The sequence below is a fragment of the Phyllostomus discolor genome, chromosome 4 (genome assembly GCF_004126475.2).
Source record: "Phyllostomus discolor isolate MPI-MPIP mPhyDis1 chromosome 4, mPhyDis1.pri.v3, whole genome shotgun sequence".
Taxonomy (NCBI): Eukaryota; Metazoa; Chordata; class Mammalia; order Chiroptera; family Phyllostomidae; genus Phyllostomus; species Phyllostomus discolor.
The window spans coordinates 158,885,877-158,899,919 of record NC_040906.2 but is presented as its reverse complement, the minus strand read 5'-3'; the positions used below and the strand labels follow the sequence as shown (position 1 = coordinate 158,899,919).

Sequence of the window (14,043 nt, the reverse complement as noted above, 5' to 3'; positions counted from 1 at the left end):
TTTCCAGCAGATCCTACAGCAACTCCACTGTGTACCACCAGTATGAACTGAAATGCAGGCCTCATATGTGCTTTACCGTGTTTTCAGCTGTTGGCTTTCTTGATGTGATTTTCTACTTTTATGATCCCACATTTTGTATGGTATATAGACCACACTGCAGAGTTCAGCATTTTGTGGAGAATTCTTATGTATAGATTAAATCTCATTTTAGGAAGGTAATTTTTAAAGTCTGACTTAGATTTATAATTTCTTGTACCTCCAGAGCAGTTTTTAGTGAATAGTTTTAGTTAACATCCTAAGCCTATGGTGGTCAAAGACTACTAAACTAGAGAATTCCCAGAAAAGTTGTTATGGAAAGCTATCCACTCCCAGTTCCTTTCAGACTACTTTAAGCCAGGTCACATCAAACAAAGAGAAAAACCAGGCTTTGCTAGATTTCACTACATTTAGGCCAGAACTTTTTTTGGTTGCTAACTTTTTTTGAGAAGATAAATAAAACTACAGGTTCTTTGTCTCTGTTGGTATAGTTCATATATATAAACAACTCTTTGTGTATTAACCCTATAAAACTCATCTACTAACTTTCATTAATTTAGATGTGATTAAATTTATTTTAAATTTAATTTATTGTATTAAAATAACAATATTGAAATAAGATGTAGTATTGAAAAATGTAAAATGAAATGAACAATCTATACCATATATCCAATGGCTCAAGAAACTATGACCAGAGAGTGACAATTATGTAAGCGTTCTGGTTGCCTTTCACTTAACACATTGTGGGGTGGGAGGGATGGGCCAAAGCATCCCTGACACTCTTTGTTTCGATCACTCGCAGCGAAAGAAATGGATATGACACATTTAGTGGATATACTATCAAATATAATGTTTTAGCCAAACAATTAGACTTTTGGTGAATAATTTTGTTCCTCTTGTTTTACGAATAATATTGATGACAATCTCCATTTCCATCATTATGACTGATATCTTGCCTAGTACTGGCTATCATGGACGTTTGTGCCATTGAAAATTGAGGTTCAGAAGAACAATCTGGGACAATGTAAATAGACGTTTATGATATATTACTTCAATTATTTATTATTTTAACAGGTATTTAATAAGGGCCCCTATGTGCCAGGCTCAAATTTTTGCTGGGGATATAGTAATGAGCAAGACAGATATGATTTGGAATAAACTTTGTATGTCTTTAAATAAATGGAATGATTTCTCCATGGCTAATAAAAATTGATTATAAGGAGCAAATGTATACTTTATATATGTTTCTCTTTAAAAAATGTCAGCAACTGGTCTCTGAATTATCTGAAATGTGCTCTAGTAGAGCACTTGGTGAAAGCACCTCCTCTCACTATTTGAATGTGAATTTCTCTTAACTATTCCCTACGCTGAGGACTTGCCATTCCTGCCATCAGTCATAACAACTTTTGCCATTAAAACCCATCATATTGGCCTCCTATTTCCAGTCTCACCAAGTCTAGAAAATTACCCTACCTCTTGACTGTGAGACAAGCTCACAATCATAATAAGTTCTAAGGTAAGAAGATTTCTGAAAGACCTGAGGAAAGTCTAGCGAATCAATTATCCCTGCAACCATAAAAGAGCTTCCTCCTTTGTAGACAAAGATGAGAACAGCAATGAAAGCCTGCAAGGAACCGACATACCAGCTTCTGTTAATATGCCTGCCTGCCTTATGGAAAAGGCTGACTGTAGGTGATAAAGCTGTCAAGGTGTAAAGGGCACTTGCCAGGATGGCAAAGGGGACACACGTTGTGCCAGGCCCTCTGGCCTGCGTTCCTTTGAAAAAGGAAAGTAAAGCAAAGAATGATTTTCAAACTTACCATAACAGCAAAATGCCATCAGCTGTTTTTCTCTATATAATAAAAGTATGACAGGAAGGCTCTTGTTACTCAAGTTGGTTGTTATTAAGAGTAGTTATTTTTTTTTATTTCTTTCACCCTTTAGTATATGGGGAAGCTAATTTTAGAAGAGAGATGAAAATGAAGTGATAAATTACAAGTAAAAAATAAGTGATAAAATTAGGTTTCAGGCCATACATTTATTATGTATTTCTACAGCTTCTCACAGTTTAGGTTGGAATCCTGGGAAGTTTGAAAATAATAAGTTATGTCAAGGTAAAATATTTCTCCTCACTTATGACTTAAGCATTTACATCACCTGTAAATTACCATACTGAGCAGTTTGGTACATGAGAGAGTTGCCAGTTGCACAGGGGAAGAAATCCAGGATGACAGCTGTAGCGGGCTTCTCTCAGCCATGGCTGCTCAGCAGTTTTTGTGCACCATTTCCAAACTTCGATGGGTTTCCCTATTGCGAGTATTGTTTTCTCAAGACAGAATCTAAACCTATATTTCCCAGCTGTTACCTTCAACTGGGGAGCAGATATGTGACTTAACACTGCCATTCTGATGCACAAGAGTGAGACTTGAACACAGAAGTGACCAACATGAGGCCATGTCCAGGTGAGGGTGTCCTCTGGGCTGTACAGTAGTGGAGGTGTGTCATTCTCTAGAGCTCTGTGATGGAGCCCCTGGATCCTTAGATATTGCGTTGATTTTGCTGTGTACTTTATGAATTTGAGTTTCATTGTAGCCAGAGTGGCTACTGTTGTTTGCAACCAAGACCACTGCCCAATGTAGGAAGTTGAACAATTGCCTTGCAATTACCTGGTAAACTAGAGAAAGACCCAGAATTAGCAGTAAGCTGTCTGTTTTCCAAGTTTCAGCTCCTAGGCAGAATTAATATAACATGGAAATTGCAAGTTTGTGTTCATATTCTTTCCACTTAGTTGAGTTGCAGCCTGAAGTCCTTCTCCATTCATTGCTCTAGGCTAGGAGTCTGGAGTCAGCAGACCAAATCTGGCCCACTGTCTGTATTTGTAAATAAAGTTTTATTGGGACACGGACACACCCATTTGTTGATGTATTACCTGTGTTCGCTTTCATACTATAACAGCAGAGTTGAATAATTGCCAAAGAGACTGTACGGCATGTAAAGCCTAAAATATCTACCTTCTTGCCCTTTACAGATAAAGTTTACTGACCCCCAATTGGTCGGCAGTCACTACCAATCAGCAGGATCTGGCAGGTGAAATCAAGCCTATTTGGCATGCTTGGTCTAACACGTCCCGTTAATCATCCATTACTGCTTTCATTAGCAATATTAGCATTCCACATATTCTCTCACCAGAAGGCTGGTGGAGATGGGGACCGCACAGACAAAAATAAGAGAATATATCCACACGTATGTTGGAGGATATGTACACTATTCTCTTGCTTCTAAATGACTTTTTATTGAAGTGAGTAGTTAGAAAGCTGTGCTTTTTCACTAAGTAGACATTATTATCTCTGTAAATGATTTGATTGATAGATTTCAACTAAACAAAAAAGATTGTGATCAAGATTGTTTCCTTTCTAATCTGGCATTTAGTAAATGTCTTCAATCAAACTGGACATTGGCTACTCTTAAAATGATTGATTCAAGTCCATAGGTCACAGGTTCATATCCAGAGGGTCAATATTGTCTTGATGCCAATACCTGGACTTTGGACACAGAGTGATCCAGATAAAAGAAATTTAGCTTCTTAAAATCTTAGGCGGAAGTTACTGAGTTGACCATACCTCCAGCAGATAACCTGTTTCGTTGCCCCAGCTACGGAGAGTGACTGGCAGTTTCCTGAATCTGCTGATCTGTCTAATGTAATGTTTTGCACATGCTACTTGCGCCCTCTCTGCAGCATGTGCATTCCTTATTGCCTAACTAGCTTCTCCTGGTCCTTTGAGATTCAAGCTTAGTGCCACCCCCTCCAGAAAGATTTTCCCGATCCCCATCCTCTGGGCTTACCTCTGTCCTGGGCTCTTCATAGCACGTGGTGTTCATTTACTTCTCTTCCTCCCACAGTTGACTGTGCAGGTGCTGGAGCATTTATCTCTGTTTCCTGCACATCACAGAGTGCTCAGCACACAGATGGTGTTCAGATATGTTTATTAAAAGAAGTGGCATCCATTTTGTGGTCCAGAGGTAAGGCCTTAGATCCAGAGGGATCTAAGCTTTCTTTGTGGCTTTTTTTCCCCCCAGCAGAGGATTACAATGCAGTAGGGCTTTTAATTTGATTCCAAACTAATTTATTTACTTTGTAGTGAATGAAGGGAGAAAGAGGAAGAAAATGTATCAAAATGCAATGACATGTAATTTGAGGTGGTAGGATTTTGAGTGATTTTTTATTGTGTTTTTATGCTTTTCTGTAATTTCTAAACTTTCTATATGGGTATGTATTCTTACTAACAGTTAAAAATTAAAAACAGTTAAAAATTAAAAAACTGAAATAAGATAAATAGATTAGCTACTATTTATTATAAAAATTAAAACTTTGTAACAAGCATGTTAGTTTTAAAATTCTGAATAAAATATGAGTAAGCAGGAGACTAAAATAACCTCATTCTAATTATATAAAAAAGTATAGGATAATGTTGAAGCCTTAAGATGGTTAGAATGAGTATTTGTTATTACAAGCCTCAGTTTGGCCCTGGATGAACTTGAGAGTGGGGTTCTGTGTTCAGCTTGCTCTTTTTCTCATTCATCCCACTGAGCACCGAAGGATAGTTCCTGAGAACTGTCTTCGTCAATAGGTCATCTGTATCCTATAGAAGGAATGCAAATGAAGAGGTTTCCAGGAGGAGAAAAGGAAAAATTCATTGTCTACCAGATTCAGGGAAAGCTCTCACTACACACTCAGGAAAGGGTTGTGGATCGGAGGAGCATTTGTAGGCCCAGCCATCAGCTGCAGGGCTGGGAGTGAAAACAACCCAGTGCCACAGCCAAGGGGCTGGTGAGGAAAGTACCACAGTTACCTGCAGACAAACTTAAACAAAAGACTCAAATACCAAACCCTGCTATTATGAGCATAAATGAGGAAAATCCTCAAAGGAAAAGTGCTGCTGGTTCTGATCAAGGCCCAGGGAACCGGTGAAGGGAAGCTGGGTGGGGAGTCTCAGGGGATTTCCAGGGTGGGGCAAATGGTATTAGCCAGTTTGATAGAGTCTCTGATACGACTCTTGCCTGACAGCATGGTGTCTCTGCTGGGCTGGGATGGGGGGAGGGTTCAGACAAGGGGCAATGGCCTCTGCCCTCCTTTCTGTCTGGGAGAAAGCTGTCCCCCAGCACTCACCTTGATCCCAGACACTTTAGTTCCTCCCTGTATGCCACTGGTGCCTTTCAAGCTGCTACCCCAGTGCTAGAGCTCAGAGGGAGTGAGTCTGGGTAAGTCTGTGTGTGGGTTTTTTAAGAGGAGCTGCTTGGGACTCCGGAAGTTTCTTCCATGGACTCAATCCCTGAGGGTTTTTGCAGCCAGAAGTTATGGGGACTTCCCTTTCTTGTACTGGAACCCTAGGCTGAGCAGTCTGGTGTGGAGCTGGGACTCCTTGCTCCCGAGATACCCCGCCTAAATTTTTATCCATCACACGTGGATGTGGGACCAGCCTGTTCTGGGTCTATGCCCCTCCTACCAGTCTGGATGGATGTAGTTTCTTTAATTCTGTAGTTATCAGACTTCTGTTCAACTCCATTTCTGATGGTTCTGGGAATGGTTATTCTATAATTTTGATGTGGTTGTGCAAGGGGGTGAGCCATGTCTGCTTATGCCACCATCTTGACTAGAAGTCTAGTCTGTTTTTCTTTATTTCTGATCTCAGAGCTTTGTGATGACTCATCCTGCAGATGTAGGCTGAATGAAGTGCCATTAACTCTGCTTAGTTGACACTATCCCTAGCTCTGTTACTCAGTGTTGCTGAGGTATCATAACTTTAATATTTTCTCCTGTAAAATCTTGACAAAGGTTAGAATACTTTTGTGTTAAAGTGTGATTAAGTTGCTGCTCCTTAGGAAAATCTTACATTTTAAAACCTAAATGCTTGTTCAGTTCCAGCTGACATGTGGGGTGTCCCTTTCTGAATATTGGAGCCTTCTCTTCTCTAAGCTGGGAGGGTGTCTTGGTGGAATTGGATGGATAATTACATTTGTCTTTTGGAGGTTTTTTTTTTAATCATCATTTATGCTCCTCGAGGCCACCAAACTACCTTGTTAATTAATGTTTCAGGCTCTCTTCATCTGCCAAGTGCTCACTCTTCATGGGACCTGGGAGAGGTAACTCCATTTTACCATTTTCCAGATGAGAAAAATAAAACTCAAAGGGATGAAGTAACTTCCTCAGATTTAGACCTTGTCTGTCCATGCAGTGTGGAGTAGAGGAACGATGGAGCTATAACTGTGTTCAGAAAAGACCATAAACATGATTAATTCAGGACATTGCCCTGTTCATTCCTCTTCCTTCCTCTCCTCTCTTCAATAAGTCTTTTCCATACACTCCCTGGTTAAGTGACTCAACTGTCCCCTCCCCAACATTTACTTTACTTGTGTGAATGGAGCCTTAGAGAGCTAGGAATGGTGACATTTTGCTGGACTGTGTGTAGTTTGTCATTCCTGGTCAGAGCATCTTGAGAAAAAGTTGAACACTCTTTTACTTCTCAGCACTGGACTTATGCTGGGTATCCATCACAGAGGTCCTTCAGCTATGCTATTTTTTATTTGCTCAGGGCTTTTTGACTCTAGGAGAATGAGGTTGGTAAGGTACCATTGGGACAACTATCCCCAGTTGGGGATTATTATGTCCACTTCTCTGTAGACACTATTAATTCATTCATTCATTTCCTCAGTCAACATATCTTAATGTGCCAGGAACTGCCACAATGATATAATGGCCAACAAGAATAAGAGCTACTATGCTCATAGAGCTTGTTCTAGAGGGAGAGAGGAACAATAACCAAGGACACAAACAAGATAATCACCTTGTGACATATAATGCAGGAAATAAATGGGGAACTTACCAGAGAATATCCCAAGAGGATGATTCTGTAATTGGGGTTGTCTAGAAGACCACTTTAAAGGGCTGTCTTCTGTACTGACACCTGACAGACAAGAAGGGCTTAGTTAATACAGAACCTGGAGAAAGACCATACCAGGCAGTGGGAAGAGGAGAATGCTCAGAGGTGAGGATGAGTCTGACTTAGTTGAAGGGTTGAAAATGGGCCAGTGTAACTGGACCATAGTGAGGGAGGACATACAGTAAGAAATGGGCTAGGGCCTGACCTTGATGGGCTTTGTCAGCAGCAGTGATTTTTAGCTGTAACACAACAGCACAGTCACACTGGCTATTTCCAGTAAGTATTCATTTGACTGGCTTATGCTTTGTGTTAGATATTTAGATTCTCACTCCTGTCATAAGCCATGGCAAGGATGATTGTACCATAAAAGCATGTATTTTACTATTTCCTGTTAATCTTCCCAGACTAGCAACATTAGGTGAGCTGTCAAGAGCTGAGGAGCTTGGTCCCCAGAGAGGTGACCATTTCACCCCCAAGGACATGAGCTGGAGTGGAGCACAGGTTGCTCCTGTTCCTGTTCTGACCTTCCTGTTTATCCAAATCATTCTGAGACACTTGCGTTTCCTTTGGCAGCCCACACAGCACTTAACCTTCACCATGCAAATTAGTATTAATCTATCAAGGATTCTAGGCCAGTCTGTTTTTGTCCCCATTAACCTCTGGCTAGCCCTACACTTTTTCAATAAAGAGAACTCCATTTCCTAATCAATGGTCACTTCCAGATGGAAATCATAATTATGGCTATGCAGCATTCAGTTAGCATGCACAGCTTTTATAAGTGTGATTGATAGAAATGAGGCAATGGGACTGAGTGGGTCTCATGGCCACTTGCTTTGTTCACCTTACTTGGCATGTTATGTAGTATGGCCATATATTTTATTGTTCTAATAGATACACTTTAGGGAATGAAGGGAACTCTGTTAATAATTACACCACAAAAACAGACATAAACTGGGGTGGGCAGTCATCCTAGGTTTTCAGTATTTGGATACCATACTGTTATTATGTTTTCTAGGCTTTTCCATATAACAATGAGTAACGATCACTCTTTCTTGCTCCTTCTATTTCAGTCAAGTACATGAAGTCTGTCCATTTTATGGGTGTAGAGAGAAAGTCACAAAATCACTTTTTACACAGACCGTGGTTTATTGGTGGCTTATGCCAAGCTTAAGAAGGAAATAGCTAAGCCCTTTGTAGCTGCAGGTCTGTCCTGAGGCCCTAGATGGTTAGGGAATTGGCACAGAGGTCTCAGAGTGGTTTGCTTCCCTCACTCCACAGTCACCTCCTGCACGACGAAAGCACCTGAGAGGAGAGAGGTGGAGGTGGCACGGAGATAATTTGCCTGATGATCTCTAGTCAGACCACATGCTAGTGACAGGAAAGGTGGAAAATGAGTTATTTTCAAGTCAGCAAATAATTTTCCACAGTGAGAACCTGTTGTGTGTGCTAATAAGAAATGGACTGTCTTGACAGAAACGGATAAATGGGGTGAAACCAATTTACTCTTAGCATTACAGGAAAGAAAAATATATAACTCTGAATATCCTCAATTGGCAATAGTAATTTTTATTATTCTTTAATTTATTAGAAAATCTTTAAAAAGAATCTTGGCTGAATGCTTGTTTACTTTTTTGCTTAAAGAGCACACAACTGTTGGATAAATTAACATTATATTCCATCTTCCCTCCCCAAAACGTATCTAACCTAAGGTCTATCAGTCAAGTTAAAGATGTTCTTCAGATATCACTTCCAATGAATCTGTCAATAATAGATTCTTTCACTTGGGGTGAGGTTCTTGAAGATGCAAATGATTGCTAAATAGAACCTGGTGGTTCATCTTTCCTGAGGACCACTTTTCTTCTTTAACCTGAGAACTGACTGAGGCTTCCTAAGAGAATATATAGTTAGATGAATTAGACTAACAAAATATCTGATACCACAATTGTCCACTAGGCTTTAAGTAAGCCATACCAACACTCTGAGATGTTGTTGACATTTATAGGGAAGCTCACCTAATTCTCCAATGGCCCATACCCTCCTCCCTGGCCCGCTATTGTTTTCTATGCTTTTTCATTGTTATTTTTTACAACTGCAAAAAAGTGAACCTTCTCTCATATTAGGACAGCTGCCCCCTCAGTTTAGTGCAGCTCAGCCTGAAATAGATGTTTTTAGGAAATAACTGGGATATAACTATATAACTAACAAATAAAACAGGGATGGAGTTGTGGTTTGATTCTATGGAAAAATAACAAATTACCTAGTGTGAATCACATAAATGCAGGATTAAAGATGCTCAACACTAAAATTATTTTGCCATCTAGACCAGTGCCCCAAACAAAGTACAATGTGAGCCACATATGCAATGTAAAATTTCCTGGTAGCTGCATACTCACACAAAAAGAGAAATTAATTTTAATCATTTATTTTATTTAACCCAATATATGCAAAATGTTATCATCTCAACACATGATCAATATAAAATGTATTAATGAGATATTTTACATTTCTTTCATACTAAGTCTTTGAAATCTGGAGCATGTTTCAATCCACACTAGCCACATATCCCATGTTCGACAGCCACGTGTGGCTAGTGACTGCTGTGTTGGACAGACAGGACAGCCTCAGGGGTGTCAAACTCATTTTCACTGTGGACCACATCAGCCTTGTGGTTGCCTTCAAAGGGCCAAATGTAATTTTAGGACTGTATAAATGTGACTACTCCTTAACTAGGGGCAAGGAAGTTAACTACTCAGTGCTGCCACTGGGTAGAAACAAGGTGCTGGGCTGGGTAAAACACCTTGGTGGATGTAAAACACAAGGTGGAAGGTCGGATTCAGCTAGTGACCTGTGGCCTAGGTGTAGACTTTTGCTACTTAGAATGTAGCCTATGGAGAGATGCCATTCTGTGAGCTCTTTGGTGTACAGGTCCACAGTAAGATAAGCTTAGAAACTGAAAGAAAGTGTTTAAAAACTCTTATAGCAATTTGATATTGCCATGATATCTAAACATGCAATCATTTTAAAAATAATTGTTTCTTAATGTATTTTGCAGAATATTAGTCTGCATTTGATTGGGGGTAGGAATGGGACAACAACCTGAATCTTCCTTACAGATAGCTTGAGAAGCCCTGCTCTGGGCCTGCCACCCTCCTTGCTTCTCAACCTCAGGTTAGTCTGACAATCTGTAAAAATGGACCCCTCAAAACTCACTAGTATAGTGCATCATGGAAGTGCAGTTTCTTCTGGTTCTTATTGTCTTCAGTGTTTCATGATATTTAATTCTTGATTGCTTTTTTTCTTTTTTTCCTTAAAACTTGATCTCCCTAAAACTTTTTCTTAACTGATTTTGTTATTATCCTTCTGCCTTCTAAATCCAAGGTCACCAGGGGGTAGCATGGTTGGAAGCGAGCTAATTTAGGAAGAGTAATTTGTCCATTAAGCATAGTATGATGAGGGTGAGAAGAAGGGAGGTGGGTCTCCAGGGAGAGGAAGTGTGCATGTATGAGTCATGACTCCTGAGACAAATAAAACCAATAGTTCCTTCCTTCCTTCCTTCCTTCCTTCCTTCCTTCCTTCCTTCCTTCCTTCCTTCCTTTCTTTCTTTCTTCTTTCTTTCATCTATCTATCTATCTATCTATCTATACATCTATCTAGAGGGAAAGAGAAGGGCAGAGAGAGAGACAGAGACAGAGAGAGAAATTATAAGGAATTGGATTATGCAATTATGTAGGCTAAGAAGTTCTAAGATATGCAGTGGGCAACCTGGATACTTGGGAGATCCAGTGTGTAGTTTCAGTCGGAATCTACAGAACTGAGAACTAGAAGAGCCAATGATATAAGTTCCAGTCCCCAAACCTGCAGGGTTGACACTCAGGAAGAGCCAAAGTTCAGCCTGATTTTGAAAGCCAGAAAAGACCAATGTCCCAGCTCAGAACAATCAGGCAGGGCAAATTCCCACTTACTCTCTGGAGAATCAACCTTTTTGTTCTATTCAGACCTTCAACAGAATGGATGAGGCCCACCAGACTGGAGAGAGCAATCAGCTTTACTCAATCTACTGATTCAAATATGAATCTCATCCAAAAAACACCCCCACAGACATACCCAGAATAATGTTTAATTAAATATCATGCCATCCTATGGTCCAGTCAAGTTGACACATAAATACCCATCATAGTGCATATGGAATTCAGATGAGAGGTGATAGAGCTTGTATATAGGCAGTAGTCAGGTGTGAAAAGGAGAAGAAAGGACTAAGTTGAGAGACTATTAGGCAGGGCATGGGTTGTGAGAGAGAAGGAGCAGATGAGGTTGATGTCCAGGCTTGGCTAGCATAATTCTGGGGGGTGTGGGGGGGGAATCCACTTGACTGTTTCCCTAGCACCTGAAAGTTAAAGTCAAAGTATCAAAAATGGACCCCTCTCCTCCTCTTCTCTCAGTTCCTTCCTCTCACCCCTAACTCCTTCTTCTGCCTGCCATTCTGTGAGTGACATCACCATTCTTTCTAACCTGTAGGGTCAAAATCTGGAGTCATTTCTGCTTTCCTTCTTCTCTTATGTCCCATCTCTTCTGGAGTCCTACAATATCTATATCTACAGACTCTCTCTCTTTCAGCTTCTCTTTTCCATTCATATTCCTTAGCAACCAGCTAGACCAGATTCATTACCTTTAGACAGACTCTTGAAATATTTTATTAATACATCTCATGCCAGCCTCTCTGTGCTCTATACTACCTTGTATATCACTGATAACTTGTCTTAAGAAGCAACTTCAAGCAGCCCAAGTGTCCATCTGTTGATAAGTGGATAGAACAGCTATGGGACATTTACACAATGGAATACTACTTGGCCATATAAAAGAAGAAAATTTTACCCTTTGTGACAGTATGGATGGACCTGGAAAATGATGCTAAGTGAAATAAGCCAGTCAGAGAAAGACAAATACCATATGATTTCACTCATATGTGGAATCCAATGAACAAACTGAATTAACAAGAAAAATGGGGACAGACTCGTAGATGGAGAGCAGGATGACAGCTATTGGTGGGGGAGGTGAGGGAGTGGAGGGATGGAGTAAAAATGAAAAAACACTCAAGTACATGGACAACAGTGTGGTGATTACTGGGGGGAGGGGGTATAAGGGGATTAAATAGTAATGGAAAAAATACAATAAAGATTAAATTAAAAAAAAGCAGCAACTTCAAGCCTGTTCTCCATCCCTTGAAACCCCAGTGTCTGCTCATTGCCTACTAATGATGTTTAGTCTCCTTCCCCGGGAACTCAAGATCCTCTCTGACCTGGCTCTAGCAAATGTTTTAAGGCTCATCTTCACTTTATGTTACTGAGGTCTATGCATGTCAGGTACTGTGATAGATCCTGAGAGTGCAGCCCTAATAGCATGTGAGGTCCTGGAGCAAAAAGTGGCATTCACTGGGAGCACTTGGTAAGAGGCTTTAACCTGAGTCAGGGTTGTCATTAAGGTGATCCTTAAAGAATATTTAGGAATTAGTCAGGAACAAAAAGCCATAAATATTCAGGCCTAGACATTAGAAAGAATGAGATTCATTCAAGGGCTCAGATGAAAAGCACATGGCTTAATCCACAGAGGAAAAGGACAAGCTCAAAATGGTGCCAGAAGGGCATAAGGCAACTATCTTAAGAACATGGGACTTAATTCTAAGGGCTGTGGGAAACCATGGAAGGATTTTAAGTAGGGATGTAAAATGATCAGAGTTCACTTTTAAAAAGTTCACTCTAGGCATGTCCGATCATGGTGCAGGGGCAACGTAAGTTCCAGGCACAGAGGCTGTCCAAGAGCAAGGCGGTGGCAGCGGCCTCAGGGCGGAGTCGGGGTCCGAGGAAGGGAGGTTGTGTTATCGCTCCTAAGAAGGCTTGCATTGTGCAGCAGCAGAAGCTCAAGGAAGGCCTATAGGTGGGGATCTGGAAGAAGATTGAACATGACGTGGTAATGAAAGCCAGCACCAGCCTGCCCAAGAAGCTGGCGCTGCTGAAGGCCCCTGTCAAGAAGTAGGTAGCCTCTTCCTCCACTACCAAGACAAGACACCTTACTAAGGATACAGCACCTGCCTCCATGCCCATACCTCTGCGACTAGCTCCATGGGCAGTACTGTGCACCAAAGGAGCCTTGCCCCCAAGAGCCTTGGCTTGCTGCTCGAACTTTGGGTAGGGGTGGCCTGGCCTGTGGGCAGCTGATCAGCACATCTGTAGTGCATGAGTCAGCTTCCCAGGATGCCAAGAATTCAGCAATGGCCCTGAGGACATGTTCACCAACTTTGTGTGCTCCCCTCCCCCTTCAAATCCTGTGTCCACTGGTTTAACCTGGAGCAATAAACCTGGCTTTGTCATTCCTCCTGCAGTCACATGTTCCTGTGAACAGCCTGTGCTGGGACTGTAGGCCAGGTACACTGACCCAGTCAACCCCAGCAATTTCTGCAGACCAGCCACGTTCTCAGGGAAGGGTGATTGGGCTTCTGCATGTCCATCCTGGGAGCTGGTGGAGAGTCTTTAGCTTCCTGCAAGCTCAGGTGGTTCACACCAACCTCCTTACTCGCACACTCTCACCAGACATGCCCAGTTCACCCCCTGTGACCAGCACAACCCAGGAGATGTAGGGAGCCATTTTCCCATCTGTAGAATGGGTATTGACACCATCATGGTACCAATTCAACCAGAATGTATTTAAGAACTGCTTGACAGCACCTTGATCTATAAAAAAATAGTCAAAATGTCTATTAGGCCTATGGCCCAGGCATTGTTCTAGTGCTTTCTATACATCACTTCATCCCAGGGTGGGTCATGTTGTTAACATTCTAGAGCCAGTACTTGAACCCAACACTGGCTGAGTCCCAGTGTACACTCTCAGCTAACCATCTGCTGCCTCTGTTTCCACACCAAGATTCTCACCTGTTCCATCCTGGGTGCCCCCTTCCCCGAAGCTTCACTTGAATCTGCTAGACGGGAAATGCCTATGGAGTCAACCAGGAGCTCCGGCTTGGTGACTGCCCTTCCCTCTATTGGAAGAGAGAAGAGAAGCCATTGCTCAGTGACCA

General features: G+C 41.4%; 1 pseudogene; it reads left to right on the top strand.

The window, feature by feature from the left end:
• Positions 1-12,737: 12,737 nt before the first annotated feature.
• Positions 12,738-13,342, top strand: LOC114495056 (annotated as a pseudogene).
• Positions 13,343-14,043: the final 701 nt, after the last annotated feature.